At 42.2% G+C, this 16,188-nt stretch overlaps 1 protein-coding gene across 11 annotated transcripts in view; it reads left to right on the forward strand.

The window, feature by feature from the left end:
- Window positions 1-16,188, forward strand: part of ptprua (protein tyrosine phosphatase receptor type Ua) — a 266,297-nt gene that overhangs the window by 38,945 nt on the left and 211,164 nt on the right. The window lies entirely within an intron of this gene.

Consider the following 16,188-nt stretch of genomic DNA (forward strand, 5'->3'; position numbering starts at 1 on the left):
GCTCGCCTGAACGGAGATAGTTTTTTGTTTCTAAATGAAAACATAGTGGTGTGGGTGTAGTTGCCCAAATTAGTTTGAAAATAGAGAAATAAGTAGCTCTAATGAGATATTTGCCGTTACAGTTGAGATCAAGTGATACTGATCTAAGTTGGAGAGGTGATGTGTGGGAAACTCGGCTTTTGCAAATATGATTTTGACAATTTTGGCTCAGTTGTGATCTACTTGTCTCAGTTGACATGGTTACATTGGAGTGGAAGAGTCAAACAGCTGAAGACAGATTGTGACAGTGTTGCCTTGGGATCAGAAGTTAAAGGAGACACATTACACCCCTTTTTCACAAATTAAAATAGTTCCCACGTGTCTTAAAGACATGTCTGTGACATGCTTCGGTCAAAATACTCCAAGGATCAAACATCACAGCTCTTTTCATCCTCTCAAAACAGCCCTTCTACTGGTACCAGGTGGTATTATGCAATTTGAAAACTAGTTACATCATTGCCAGACATCTGAGGGAACAGCTCGTAAAACCACATGGATTTCGACCTGTGGAGCCTGCAAATTAAAGATTTGTTTTGTCAGTTCTCACATTTTGGGGGCCAGGCAAGGCAAGACAAACACCCAAATATATGCTAAAGAGCCTTCAAAAAGTGATATTTCCATAATATGTCCCCTTAAACTTAATATTGCGGTGCAAAAGTTTATTATTTTCTTCCAGCCCTAGTGTTTCCATGCACAAGAGCAACGTGAAGCAGCATGTTGTGTGTGTGTGTGTGAGACTTTACAGATCAGCTCTAAAACCGGAACTGGTTTCACGTCTCAAGTTCATGTGGAGCAAATGTTGGAAACCTGAGCAGTCGGACAAGACGCGCTGCAGTGCAGAGCTCCATACATGCTTTAGTTGCTGTTTCTGTTTAACAATCAGGTCTAGATATTTCCACATGACTTGAACGCAGCTTAACCATGTTTCCACCTTCCTCTCTTCTCCGCCTCACCATTCCTCCGGTGTCTTGTTACTCACTTTAGACATTCTCGCCTCTTAAGCGCTCTCGAGTCTTCCTGTCGTACAGGCGCTCTCTGGAGCTCATACCCAATCTGCCAGACATTCACACCCGGCTCTTCCTGTGTATGTGTGATTGCCTGAGGCAGTGTTTTTCATCTCTACAGATGATAAATCCAGTCAGCTGTTTGCCTCCGCGTTCCTTCGAGGTGTTTTTTGCATCACATGTCGTCATACAGACACGAAACAGTGTTGAGCCACCACGCTCCACCACAACGAGTCAACACTGAGTTTCACCCATGTTGTGTTTCGAGTGAGATCTGGTGACTTTGAAGGCCACAGCAGATTTAGATCATTTGCTCTGTATGATTTAAAAGTTTATCTGACTTGAGACAAATGTGGAAGTTGACCTGTATTTGATTGAGTGCTTGTCATTTGTTGTTTTGAGAACTTTGTGTTAATTTACGTACGAGGGGTGTTTTGTGAACAAGTATTACAGATACAGTAACTGTTATGTAATACTTGACTGCTCATCATTTCACCCCCCCGCCCCCCAAAAAAGAGAAAAAAAAGTAATAATAATAATGAAATAAATTAAATACATAATAAAAAAATGTCAGTAGTACCTTTAGTTTAAAGGTCCCCAGGTTTGATATCTCCGAGAAAGCAGCTGATGTGCAGCAGTGATTTCTATAAATATTATTCAAATTGGGCACATTGATAAGTCAAGAAAGTTGGCAAAATGTAACTGACACTTAATCATCACTGAATTAATTTTGTCAGGTGTTTTGTCAGATAGAATGAGGAGGATGCCTTATTGGGTTCTCTAAAATTGTGATGAACATTTTCAAAACATGAACATTATTGTGAATGTGATAAAGTAAGAAAATAACTGCAGAGTAAAATTATCTATTGCCTCAGATTTACAGTTTTGTCCAGTCATTGTTAGACAATGTTTATGTTTCCCTATAAATAAAAACATTGATATAGCAAGTATATTATCTCTCGATATTACCCACTTCTTTCCAGGAAATCTGGGAGAACACTATAAAGAATTTAATGGGTAAAACAACAATATTTTTTCTCATATCTATTCATCATGCATTTGTAAATAAAACATGACACATAACATAGTCGGCCGCATTGTGATCAGATATTCCCTATTTTCCTCATTCTGGCTGTATATCTGCTCTACAGTGTTTCATTCTACTTTTTTGTTTTTGTTTTATTCCTTTGGTATTTTGTTGCTGCAACAGTTCAATTTCCCAGAGGCGATCATGAATGTTTTATTTTATCTCATCTTGTCCTCTCTCTCTTTTTTTCCCTCAAAGTACCTGTATCTGCTGCATTCTTTTTATTCTGCAAAAGGACTGAGCTGCAGTACAGCGTCGCTGCTTCAGAGCCAGCACCCGCTGTGCTCTCAGATCATCACATGATGCTGGGTTTCTGCCTGACAAAGCAAGGCGTTGGGGCTGGAACACTCAATGCTCCTCTGGGGAAATGGCTTCATAGCTAAATGGCAGTAGAATGGCACAGAAAAAAAAACAAAACACGTGTGTGTGGAATAATGCAGCAAATAAACATGTGCAAACAACATCTGGCGGGATGCACAATTGTTGATAATTGAAATTGCTCTTCAAATAGCGGTAATATGAGTACAGTAGCAGCGCAGCTTAATAAGACTGTACTCATTTGTTTGTAATGAATCATTAAATATCTGCAATTATAAATGTTAAAGGGATACTGCACTAATTGCACATGGGAAGATCGGTTTGCTTGTCATGTACAGTGTGTACTCAGCCTGCGATAACAGCTGTATAATGGAGTCCGTGTCTCTCTGGGAGCTCGGCCACATCTGATCATATAACACTCATCATGCTTTTGTAGAATTGGGCTTGAGAGTTAAAAACTCATCACAGAGGGCCTGCAATATGAACCCAGAGCTTGATAGGCAAAGTTAATAACCAGGAGCGGAGGATGTGAAGAGACTTTCACGTTGAATTATTGGAAGTGTAGTTTTCATGTTTGTAAAGCTTGGATTCAAAAGGTGCAGTTTGTCAGTTTTGTCTTTGCTACATATTGATGTTAGCAGCAGCAACAACAGCTCTTTACTTACCAGCCGGCATCGAACCTTGTTTCTGGACTCGACAGCTGTTTCCAGCAACGTCAGCGTTCACTCTGGTTTCTGATGTCTTTTCTTCTTCTGAGTTCTACTCATCACTTTCCAATGGAAACTCACTGGAGCTTCCAGTCTGCTCTGAAGACACACAGCAGCTCTGCTCTGAGGGAGGATTAGAACCTCTTAAAAACAGTGATGGTCAAAGCTCTGGTCAATGGACAGTCACAACCACAGCCCTGCCATGGTTGACGGGGGAGAGAACTTCGAAATAGACTCTTTAAAATCAGGATATCTCAGCCTCTGATGCAATAATATTACATTTAATCTCTATCTAATGAGTTCCCTGACTTTATAGAAGGAAATCAATACTAGATCAATGGCACACCTTCTTAAAATATATATACAAAGTCTATTTCATCCAATGAGACAATATAAATGAGATTTTTGAGGTAGATATTGATATTTGACAGTGTGAAAATATAATAAAATACCAAAAAATATATATCATCAAGATCATGTTGTTTATTGCTGCTGTGTGTAATGGTAGCACTGTTTTAGAAACTGCACGTCTCTGACACGTCTGTAACGTCATTGGCTGAAATCTGCAATAAACCAGGCAGCATTATCAGTCCAGCCCTGAGCCACAGGGGGGTTATATGCTCTATATCAATTTCAATTACATGACAGTAAATAGCACACATAGTACACACACACATTTACGTATACACACACAGTCCCAATCAAAACAACCGCTTCATTTTGTCAGTGAGGAGCAGAGAGCTGGAGTCAGTTAATCTCATCAAATCTCTGAAATGAGATATGTAATATTTGAAAAGCGATGACGCCTGCTTTAAAAAAAAAACATGACGGGATGAAAGTAGTAACAGGATTTGAGTTTTCATTAAAATCATAATGAATACAGACTTTAATGGGATCAAGTGAACGCATATCCATATTGAGACGATCGCCAACCAAGTTAAGGTGGATGATTCCTTCTTCCCTCTGAACCTACAGAGAGAGACTGTGGGGAATAAGACTTTCTGGGCATGTGCACGTGTATGCAGCAGGTCTGATGGCTTGAATTCTCCCTCGTCCTCATTAAATTTGCCATTTCATGTCATTTAATAAGAGCCCAGGGAGACAAACACCTAATCATTATTTCTGACAACAATTTACCAAAGACAGATTGCGCTGATATGAGAACAAATATTCATTCCTGACATGTAAAGAAAAAGCCCAGAGGCTTGTGTTAATCTGGCTCCGTAAATCACGCCGGAGCTTCTTTTCTCCAGTGAAAAACGAAACTACAAAGTATTTTCACTTTCACGGAGTCAGAGATGTGAGAGGTGTGAAGAAGGTCTGATAAAGTAAACACTTCCTTGTTCTCTTTTCATGCTTATTTGTAAAGACTCAGGGCTTTACAAAAAAAAACAAAAAAAAAACGCTCTTTTTCTTTTCCAATCCATTTGCCTTTGAACGAAGCCAGGAAAAACGGTCAATGGCTTCAGTGGAACCGGAGCTGAGGAGGTTTGGGGCTGATTAGCCCCTGAGAGACTTTGTGCTAATGCTCTTTTTCATTACTCTCCAAGATTATCAAAAGCTACTCTCTTCCAAGCGGGCTTTTTCCTCCTCCGCCATGTCTCGTGTTCACTTACAAATACAAATACAGAACCACACACACACACACATTGACTGGCTTGACTGGTTTTCCTGTTAGCACTCGGAGATGAGAGAGGCCGTCTGATAAGCGAGATGAAAGCTGTGGTAGAAGAGAGGGAATAAACTGCTCTTGAAGGGAAAATGTAAGGATCAGTAAATGTGCCTCCATGTGGTGATTAAACGGACCCAGGGGTGGTGGGAGTGGTGGGAGGCCAAGGGGGTTAGTTCTGTAGGAGCCGGGATCAAGGCTACATTGACAGCTCGCGAGTTCCCTTTCACCCCGGCTCGTTTCCTCAACGGTCCGACGCCTCTCCCTCCTCTCCCTCCTCTGCTCCTCTGCTCCTCTCCCTCCTCTCCCTCCTCTGCTCCTCTGCTGCTCTCCCCAGCGCCTTTGCTGCGACGCACACTTGCAGACACACTCTGCTACAGACGGAGCCGACGGTCATTATCACCCATGAGCGCTCTGCGGGGTTTCGAGGGTCCTTTTCTAGCCATCTCCCATGCACCGGAATCTGAGAGAAGCCATCTGCTCGTGGCTCCTCTGACTCTGTGGTTCCCTGGAGCTTCTGGTTCTGTTCAGCTCTCACTGGGAGAAAAGGAGACAAAAAACAAAAAACAGGATGACTTCCTGTTGCTACAACTCATGCACATTTATATTTTCACACGGGAGAGTTAATATAAGATTTTTTTGTCAGTTAAATGTGTTCAGAAATGGCCGTTTGTCCTGTTTTTCCCGCCTCCTTCCACCAGTTTCAGTTTACACGAACAAATTTGATTGGGCGTTATCGGGCAGACGGGATTATCAGTGTTTGGGGCGGGACACAGTGTTTCGAAGGAATTTGATTGGATGTTGTCCAGCTCAGTGTGTGTGTGTTTAGCTAACATAGCTAACTGTTAGCTAGTAGGATAGCTACGTTATAGCTTGCTAGCTAGGCTATGGACCACAGGGATCTACTGGTTCGCTGTCAAAGCTTCCTCGTTTTTCTCAGACGTTTGATTGACGGATGATGGATCCTGATATCATTGGCTGATGAATCGTGAGCAACGTGATGCATAATGCGTGTGCCTGTATTATCCAATGCGGAAAGAAAACTGCCCCACCTTCACCCTTAAATTAGAATTTCCAATTTTTTTCTTTTTTTTCACCCGAGCCCTCTGGGCACCTTAACTTTGATTGGCTCTCCAGAATTTTCCAAAATGGATTTGGAAATAAATAGCCTAAATTGAGAGCTGTTACTAGACACCTACAGGAACACATTGGTAAAGAAAGATATTGGTAGCGTAATACATTTTTTCACGGATGGTCAGAGCATTTTGCTAAACTTCTCTAACTACCTGGATTTACTTGAAAATAGAATTTTGCACAAAGTTTGAGCTACATCGTCTGATAGATGAGTGATTACACAAATTTTAACACCCATAGTGGGATCAAGTTCATTTTTCTTTTCTTACACCTTTAAAGGGGCTAAAACAAAGTGATGACACTGTTTTCAGTTCAGAGAAGACACACACTCACCTGCGGGAGGGGGCTCGGATTGCATTTAGCTACAGAGCGCATACACACACACGGGTGAGAAAGAGTGAGGTGGCAGGTCCTCATGCAAACTGGTAAAGCCGATGTGCTGTGTCTCATCCCTGCACAGAGCTCCTGCAGGTCCTGAGTGTCTGAGCCTCCAGGTGAGACGCTTGTAGTTTTAGCACTATGGAATAAATTTTGCATTAAATTGGACAGGATTGTGTCATCGTGATCAGGGGACATCATAGAGAAAGAGTTTTGTAATATATTTAATGATATGCTACTGTAGCTAAGGAGCTATGATGGCCAAGTAATTAATCAAAATGAAATAAAAACTGCAATATCGCTGTAAACTGTGTCCCAACAAACCATAAATCAAGTGTTGTAGCCTACTATGCCAGTGGGCAAAAAGTCATGTTCTGTAGATATAAAGGAACATGCTTTTTTGGTATAAAACACAACAAAAATCATGACATCTGCATTTCTGAAAATTAACTGCAGTATTACTTTGTGATAAGGCTACAAGCTCGTTTAGATACAAAAAGTCAATGCAAAAGTTATATCCACTTCATTATGCTCGTGAAAGCAAATTGAATTTTTGTATTTTGTAGGTTGAAATACATTAAACCTTTTCCTAATTATTAGTTTTGGGCAGATTCACCATTATTGCAGTCCATATGCTACATTTTAATGGTTGTTTGAAATTGTATCTGTTACAATTAGTGTCAGGTCTGTGGTGTTATCAATGCAGGACAACTATAAACCACACCATCATCATAGCTACGCCTGTAAAGATGATGTGTTTTATGCAGCTGCTAGTTTGATAGAATGTTGGCGCTGCATGAAGTGTGAGAGCCGATCTAAAGCCTTGTTTAGTGTGGCTGTTTAATGGAAGGTCACCCACCATATTCTGCACACTGACGCAATATGAGCAACTGAAACACATAATGGATGCATCAGTGTCGCACGTCTTTTTGTACATTGTCTGCTGAAGGCTAGGCGTAGGAAACATTCCCACTCCCTCATCCAAAAGAACACAGATAAAGATGTTTATATACAGGCAGATGTTTCTGTCATTTAATTTATAAAATGTTATTGATCATATTTGATTGTGAGCAGGTCTGGGCTCCATGACTAGTGTCAAAAGTGTTGAAGCCGCATTCCACAGATAAATTCACAGCATGTATTCAAAACTGAGCCTTAAAATGAGCCATTAGGACTTCTGTGACTTTATGATATCACAGTGAAGTGGTCACTGCCCTCAGTGATGCCCAAAGCCCCGCCCACCTGGATCATCTAAACATGAAGGATTCTCTGAGTGTTTACTTGAAAGATGATGTGTTTTCATCCGATAACAAGATATGCAACTGTATCCAACTATATCATCTTATGGATCAACTCTTCCAATAAAACACAGAAACAGTGTAAAATATAAAACTTTATTATCTACTGTGACTTAATACAATTGTACTTTTGGGGCATGCATGTTAAAGTTCAAAGATAATACCACTTACATTGTCCTTTGGAAACCCAGTCACGCTTGAACCAAGGTTAATGTCCTGATTACTTTAAAGTTGCACTATATTTCCTTCTGTGTGGAGCAGCTGCTCTGTCTTGCTATATGGATGAACCCCATGCAAAAAAAAAGAGGCCAGATGCCAAGTGCTACTAAATGAGGTACAAAGTGATGTGTTTGCTCTGCGACCTCGCCTGGATGCTGCTCCTTGTCAGATATTGGCAGCTGTTTGAGAATGTGAATGTGAAATGAGGATGGGATCTGGCCTGTCAGAGGGGTTGGGGATTGGGGATTGGGAGGGGGTGGCAACAGTGGTCGGGTGCCCAGTGATGGATAGGGCGCTTTAAAATGTTATCTGAGCGGGGGGCTTAAGTGTCATAATGGATATTACCACATCATAAACTTTCACTCCTTGCTTAATGCTCCGAAGACGGACAGACACATCAGCGTCTGCGCATGCCTGCGCGTATGCCCATGTGGATGCGCTCACACACATTACCCGGCGTGCTACGCGCATGCACATACAGTACGGTACTCGCACGGGCTCTAGTTAACCTCTACAGAGTCCCAGTTGTTTTGTAACTGGGCCCAGATGGCCGTGTGGACTGTGGGCGCTGCCCTCTATACCGCCTGCTATTAATATGCAACACAAATTCCCAACCCTTGTAATTCTTTACCCTTGCTCTACAGTCATTTAACTCCCCCTCCAGTGACTCGACAGGGCCGTGTATCAGATCTGTACTTCTGTACCACCACAGCTAAGCAGCTAATTATCAGCTTATACCGGGGTTATCGCAGGCAGGGGGGCAGGGGGGGCAAGGGCGGGGAGGGCGGGGCGTCGTTGTCATTGCCGTGGTGGTTTCTGAGGGCCCTTGTGAAGGTGTCAAGGCCGTCGGAACACAAGTACAAGTCAAGCAGGTGGGGGGGTGGTGGTAATTACAGGCCCCCCCCACCACGGGAGTCTGAGATGCACTCATCTCGCCTCCTCGCTCCCAGTTGTTTTCGGTACAATATCTCATGAGCAGTCAGCACCAGCCTCATTTGTTATATATTTGTGCGCTTTGCTGCCTGGTGAAGGGCTGTAATCTGTGAGGCTCCAAAAATGCTTAGAATGCCGCCTGGAAGGGAACAAAAGAGGGGGAAAATATTGAGCAATTAAGCTAAAATGTGTCATTTTGTGAGATTCAGATAAATCTGCCCTTAATTAACATTTAGCTTAATTTCACATATTTTTTTGCATGTAGCAATACTAAACACGGGGTAGGTTTTTTTTTTCTTTCTTTCTCTTTTTCCTTTTTTTTGTGTATCTCAAGGCCTTTAATACCCAGAAATAATGCATCATGAACTCATTAAACTGCACACAGCACTCATATAAACCAACATAATGGCCTGTTTTGCTTTTTACCAGAATACCAGGGGGATCAGACAGCCTTCTGTTTATTTGGTTTTAGTTTTAGTTTTTTTTTTTTTAAATATCAACCTGATACAAATAATAATTTTTCAATTTTAGTGTCCGTGCACTGTGATGATTTTATTGTCGCTGCAAAGACTTTTGTGGAAGAACCGATCTTTCGTAATCATCGGAGAACGAGATGAATTCAGTACGACTGCTTTTCACTACGACTCGGCCGTGAAGAGGACGGTAACATTAACATTGTTTAAGAAAGCTACATGAGCTGCTCTTAGTGTGTGGATGTGTTTACTGGGCTGTGATGGGTCCATGGTTTCCTTGTTCTGTTTTTATTGCCTTCTACAGAAGTGTGTCTGTGTCAGAAGCAGCACAGAACTCCATGTCCTCACTGATGTTGAGAGGCCAAGCTGCTGCAGCACATCTCAGCAGCCTCCATGTTAGTCCAAGTTGTGGTTTTTATTTTGGCGAGCCGTGACTGGATCCTGAACAGCACATCAGGGGAATGTTTGATTTCAAACACCTCCGTCTTGAGCAGCAGAATGACTTGAAGATATTTCCTCCAGCCTGACCTTCCCCGTGCTGTTCAGTTTTCTTATCTCGACCCGCCAACCTCTTGTGTTTTCCTCCAGTTGTCAGTCAGAGTTTTATACATGAAGCCGCTGTCGAGCCAGATTCCTTGTCTTGCAGGAGGCGTCTCCACTGGACTGAGCGAAATACATTAGAGAAACAATGCGGCTTGTAAAAGATGAATTCCTAAACAATAACTCACTCCAGCGTGACCACTCTCTTATTGTGGATCATTGTACTTGACTTGATGACTCATCTGCTACTTTTACACTACATTTACCATTATGTAATTGTCACATGTGGCCTGTGGTGGAAGAAGCACTGATACTGACAAATTTTACTGTGTAATATCACAGTGTAAAGTAGAAACTGTTACAAGGCAAAATCTCTTTATCAAATTCATATTTAAAAGCAAGTAGCAAAAGCACTGGCAGCGCCACTTATAGTTTCAGAGTGCATCTTTTATAACACTGGTAAAAACTCAGCGCTAACCCTCCCTCCACCTGCATTTGTTTTCAACAAAGCTGGCGAGAAGGTAATCCATGGAGCGATGTCAACCATGGTGGGTAATGTTAAAGAGATAGTTAAATTGTCAGTGCATGTTGTTTTGAGATCTGCGGGGCAGAGACGCGAGCTGCTCAGGTAACGGTAGAAACAGTAGTCCCCTGTTCCTCATCAAACTCATCAAATACACAATCCAACAACTCCAAAACGCTCTTGTAGACAAGTTGTGACCTGCACATTCACCACGCTATGAGATAATAATGGAACATTACCAGACAGGTTTTTCTTTTGAGGCAAATGCATAACCAAAACTACATCCCAGAGACGGCTGCTGGGCGGAGTGATTTCAAATGCAAGTAGTAGTATAGTTTTGAGTATTTGCCTCAATGGGCTTTATGCACAGCTCCACTACTTCCTGAATTAAGCCAGCTCCTTTTTTTCCTGTCTTACATTATTGGACCAACTGATTAATCCAGGTGTGTCTGACCATTGTGTGTATGTTATTATTTCATAGTGTGGCCAATGTGCAGGTCACAACTTGTCCACGAGAACGTTTTGGAGCAGCTCGCCTGAGCAGCTTGCGTCTCTGCCCCACCAATCTCAAAACAACATGCACCGACAATTAAAGGTCATTAACCTACACTATGACTATAGGGATTATGGCAATGGGCGAATTTGCCAATTGAACTATCCCTTTTAACAAGTTACCAAGTAATTATTTATTTGTTTATTTCGGGCATGTCAACATATGGCCGAAAGGGAAAGCGGGAGAAGCAAAAGCTTATCTAGTCCCGCCCCCATTACCCACAGAATAATTATCTTAGCATTGTAGTGCTGTAAAGCAGTCCATGTTTCTTGCGAGACAAGAGCTGAGACACCGGGTCGGAGGCTCTGATCTTACAAAGTTGGTGGGGCGGCGCGTGGCGCATTGGTTAAGGCGGCCACCCCATGTAGAGGCTACAGTCCTCAACGCAGGCGTCCCCGGTTCGAATCCCGCGTCGGGCAGAGCTTTCCTGCATGTCATTCCCCCTCTCTCTGCCTCCCCCTTTCCTGTCTATCTCTACTGTGTGCTATCAAATAAAGGCAAAAACGCCAAAAAATATTAAAAAAACAAAACAAAGTTGGTCTTCAGCCAAGAGATAGAGCCTCCATTCTCCCCAGAACAAGTCATTTAACGATCACAATTACTCCAAAGCTGTTTAATTAAGGTAAAACAAATATTGCATAGTTTCCCTTTAAGTGTAAATGCATAAGTGAAGTGTTTAAAGCAATACAGTTTGATTGAGCTGCATTTGTTTCTCATTTTGATCAACATAAATCGATGAGGTGTTTGAACGTTGATGAAAAGGGTAAATATCTGTTCATTTCTGAATCCTCATGTGTTAGGTGGCATCTATTGAATAAAAGGAGGATTTCCTTTTTTACCCCCTTCTCCTTCTTCCTTCCTTCCCTTTTTTCTTCCCAGAAATTTAGGTTACTCTAAATATCCACAGGCATTATTTCCTGTGTGCTGGAATTAAGCAGCTCACAAAAAAAAAAGTCTTCCAAAAGATTGAACAGCAATTATGTCTGCGTTTTTGGACATTAGGTAATATTTCTTTATAATAACGGACAGGGCTCTCATAGCTAAGCCTCTTATTACCAGCGCTCATTTAAATGTATATGGTACTAAAGGAAAGTGCCGCTCATAATGTGATGTAAAGCCTCTTGTTGCTGAGGACTACTTTGTGTCGCACAGTTCTTACACGTGCAGCCGAGTGGTTTAACCTTGCGCTGCTGCTGTAAAGGTGCTCTGCGCCTCCTCAGCCCGGCACTCACTCGGTCAGGAGGAAGATGTGGTGGTAGAGAAATAAAATTTACAAAAAGGAAGCGAGGGCAGAAAACAGAACGGCTTAGAGAGGGGAAGTAAACGATGCCACTGGAAGGAACGGATCAAGTGTTCCACAGGGCATCTGAATCAAAGCCCTCTTTTCTCTCCTCTGCCGAGCGGGAGGGGAGGTGTGAGCTGTAATTAAGTCGAGGCAAAGACAGTGTGACTCTCTCCGAGGAGCACTGATCTCTTTCAAAAAGGGGGCTCTCATCGCTGTGGTTACGCTGCCCTGTTATATGAGTTTTGCATATTGTTTGTGTGTGTGCGAAATGTGAGTGCGCACACGCTGGTTTCTTAAAGTACTATTATGGAAATGGCTGCTGCTTTTTTTTTGTGGGGGGCTTTTGTATTTCATTTCTCCGTGTGCTCGGTGTATTAGACCCAGCGACAGCAGCAGGTGCTTTTCGGTTTAACCTGTAGCGAAGGAGAGGATTCTCTGGCCCTGATGAGATAAGGTCTGTGATGACCTGATGACATCACAGAGACTTTAGCATCTCATCCACGTTGCACACTAAAGCGGGAGATTGCAACTTTTGGATTTCAGTACTGATGCTGATGGATGCATTGATTCGTAATAGATCATCACAGATTGATCACTATCAGCCCACGGCAAGCAACTTGTTTTCTCTTCTTTTCTCTCTCTCTCATGTCTTTCCCTTCTTCATTGTGTATACAGTATATGTATCTTGTTTGCTGCCTTCTTGGCCAGGCCTTGTTTGGAAAATAGTTTTTTTTTTCTATCTCAAGCAATCTGCCTGGTAAAATAAAGGTCAATTAAAAATTAAAAAAAATAGAAACTCCTTCATGCATGTGAAATGTGCTATGTGTTGGATAGTGTACTGGAGATACTTGTCCGTAACAAATATCCAAAAACATGAGCATGTATCATTATAAATAAATATACCCTAATGTAAAGTTGTAAAGTTCCTACATTTAAGAAGTGGAACCATCAAATGTTTGGCTTTAATCACTTAGCAGAAGGTTTGATAACTTTTATATCAATCAACTAAACCTGAGGGTTTTGGACTTTTATATATATTGGACTTGGAATTATTTTCTCAAATTAACCATTCAGACAACAAGTAGCATTTGGCTAACAATTTCCTTAATCTGCTACAATAATTTTCTGCATCACTCTTGAATCTTTGCTATCAACGGATCTAAACTTCAAAATAAAATCCCTGTCATATTTATGCCATGCTGAAATGTTGTCGCCCTCTTTGAACCCGGTCTTGTAGGATCACAGTGTTTGAATAAACTGGGACTCTGTGCTGCTGCGGTACATAGTCCAGCCCTGTGCGTGTTGGGACTATGGGATGGCAGCAGGCCATGCAGTCGGGGCACTGTCTCAGTAATGGAGGTCAGGCCCCTGCAGCTGCCTGCGCTCCCCATGGGACGATCTGCAGCACGGAGGGGAATGGAGGCAAGGGAGCGCTGTCATCTGTATCCCCGCATCCCGTCACTTGGCTTTCACTGCACGTTCCCTCCCTTCGCTAGTTCCTTCTTCTGTATGGAGCGAGTAAAAATAAATAATCTGAAATTACCAACCGAGTACTCGCTGACCACCCACGGTGAAGACCGCATAACATTATTCTGCACCCAACATGAAAAAGAAAGCCACCAATAAATAACCATTACAATCAGCTCTTTTCTACACTTACAGTGGTTTCCGCAATTCTAAGTCCTCGCATGACTCCGGTCTGCTCGGAGCAATTTGAAGCATTTATTTTTACATTATGATTTTCGGGGAGCCGACGGCCAGTTGGTCGCCGTTGCATCATGTAATCATGATGCATGTTGAGTAAATCTATGCAGCCATTATCATAAGTGCAAAGAACATCCGGCGGAGAGATTCAGGCTATTTCTGAGGCCTCGAAACTTCACGTCGTTAAGATGAAATTGATTTGCAGTCAACCCACGACTTTGTAAAAAAAAAAAAAAAAGTAGCACATTTTTGGCTACAGTTTATATGTAGCTTCTAATTGGCGGGGAGGAATTTAAGAGTAGAGACGGCGATAATCTCCGATATGAATACATCACCACTAAACAGAGATATAAAACTTTCAACTAATGCATTTAGGTCAGTCCTGAAATGAATATTCCGCTGTTGCAGGGGGGACAAAAAAGACTTGACATAACCACTTAAAACAGCTTTCCACACGAAGGCAAAAAAAAAAGTGTCTCCTCCAGCGCTCTTGATTAAATTTTCATATGTAACTGTAGTTGAGTGTATCTGTCATCTTCCCCCCTCTCTCCATCAGAGGAAACGGCTCAGGGCTGTAATGCAGGTAGCGGAGAGAAACCCTTCCGTCTTCTTAATTAGTGTGATTTGAGCCTCAACGGACAAGGTCTGTTTTTATTCATCAGCCTCTATTCAGGCCCCCCCCTCTCCTCATGACATCTCTAACAATAGCATTAACTGGCATAGCAGCTCCGATTTTTTCTTTTCTTTTTTCAGTTTCAGATTATGGGAGATGGAGCCCTGTAATTGATGTCTCTGTGGAGAAGGATGGAAGAGGGGGGGCACAAATGGAAAGATTAAATGAGAAATGAAAGAAGGCACCCCACCCCACTCCCCCCTCCCCTCCACACCATGTTTGCAGTGTGACTCTCTGTGATACTTTCTCCATCAGGCGTAGGATTCATACAATTCCCTGTTGACAAAGGGTGAAGTGTATCTCTTAGTGAGAATCTTCTCTACTCATTCACTGTCTCTATTTATTTTTTCCTTCTCGCTTTCCGCTTTATCACGTAGCCATCCTTTTTAATCTCGCTGTGTATACGGACCAGTTCACCTGTGTTGGCGGATCCGGTCGGGTTGTACTAATAATTCAGGAGCTAAATTGTGGAAACGGTGATTTCTTTTCTTCTTCTGGACAGCAAAGTGGTTAGATGTGAAAGCACATTAGGTAATCAATGACCTTTTTATAAACATCCAATAAAGAACTGTAGCAAATTCTTCTCCAATTTCCCAGCGCAACTCATTTAGCGGCATATATCAACAACCTTATCAACCTTCTTAAAGATAGTGAAAGATGTTGAAGAGTATTATTGAGCGGTCTTGGCTACAACCCCAGCTGCCGGGAGTTTCCCTGAGTCGCGGTTAGGGACTGGAACCATCGTGGACTGGTAATGAAACAATTTCACACAACAGTATATGCCCTGCAGTGCCAATCTCACCATCCGTTCCCAACCAGAGCAGCATACAGTTAGAGGTAAATTAGATTTTCGCCAATTTCTGCCTTGTGTGTTCATAGAGGGGCTTTTTTTTTCTTTTGTCCGATCTGCTGAAGCAGGTTGATGTGAGATGGGGAAAAGGTGCAAGAGCAAGACCGGAGAGAGTGGGAACAAAATATGGTGGCAGGGGACATTGTTCATCCTAATTTAATGGAGACTTATGGGTTGGGGGGGTTGTATGAGGTTGGGCAGCCACACCACCGTTACCAGAGCATTTATTCTACATTTACGTGTCTTGTAAAGGTCACGAGACGCGAGCGCTTGAGCCGATCAGTCATAACATGCTCGGGCGCCGCGTCTCCAGCCGATCCCTTTATAATGATGAATGAGGAGAAATGATCTCAGCCGTGAGTCTGTTAAGTATGTGTTGATCGATCTCCCCCCTCATGTACAGTACGCGCCGTGTTTATCACACAGGTTATCACATCACGGCATGAAATCAACCACTGGGTTCTGCACAGGTTTCACTTCGTGTTTGGTTAACACTCCTCTCATATGCTGAGATGCATTCAAATTTGTCAGCACATAACTTAATTTACTGAAACATACTGAACATATATTGATATATTGTATTTGTTATATTATTGATTATTGGCAGAGCATTTATAGGAAGCCAGAAAATTAGTTAGTTTCGGTTGAGTAATGGAGAAGGGGTGGGACCACATGAGTTTTAACTTCAGCCCACTCCTTTTCAAAAATCTGCAAAGTGCAGCTACTTGCTCACTGTTTTCACTTTTTGTTTACTTATTTTACATGTTTGAAATAAAAGATTAATTAATTAATTCATGTTAT

This window comes from Trachurus japonicus, chromosome 11 (genome assembly GCF_045865225.1).
Source record: "Trachurus japonicus isolate A0001 chromosome 11, Traja_1.0".
Classification (NCBI taxonomy): Eukaryota; Metazoa; Chordata; class Actinopteri; order Carangiformes; family Carangidae; genus Trachurus; species Trachurus japonicus.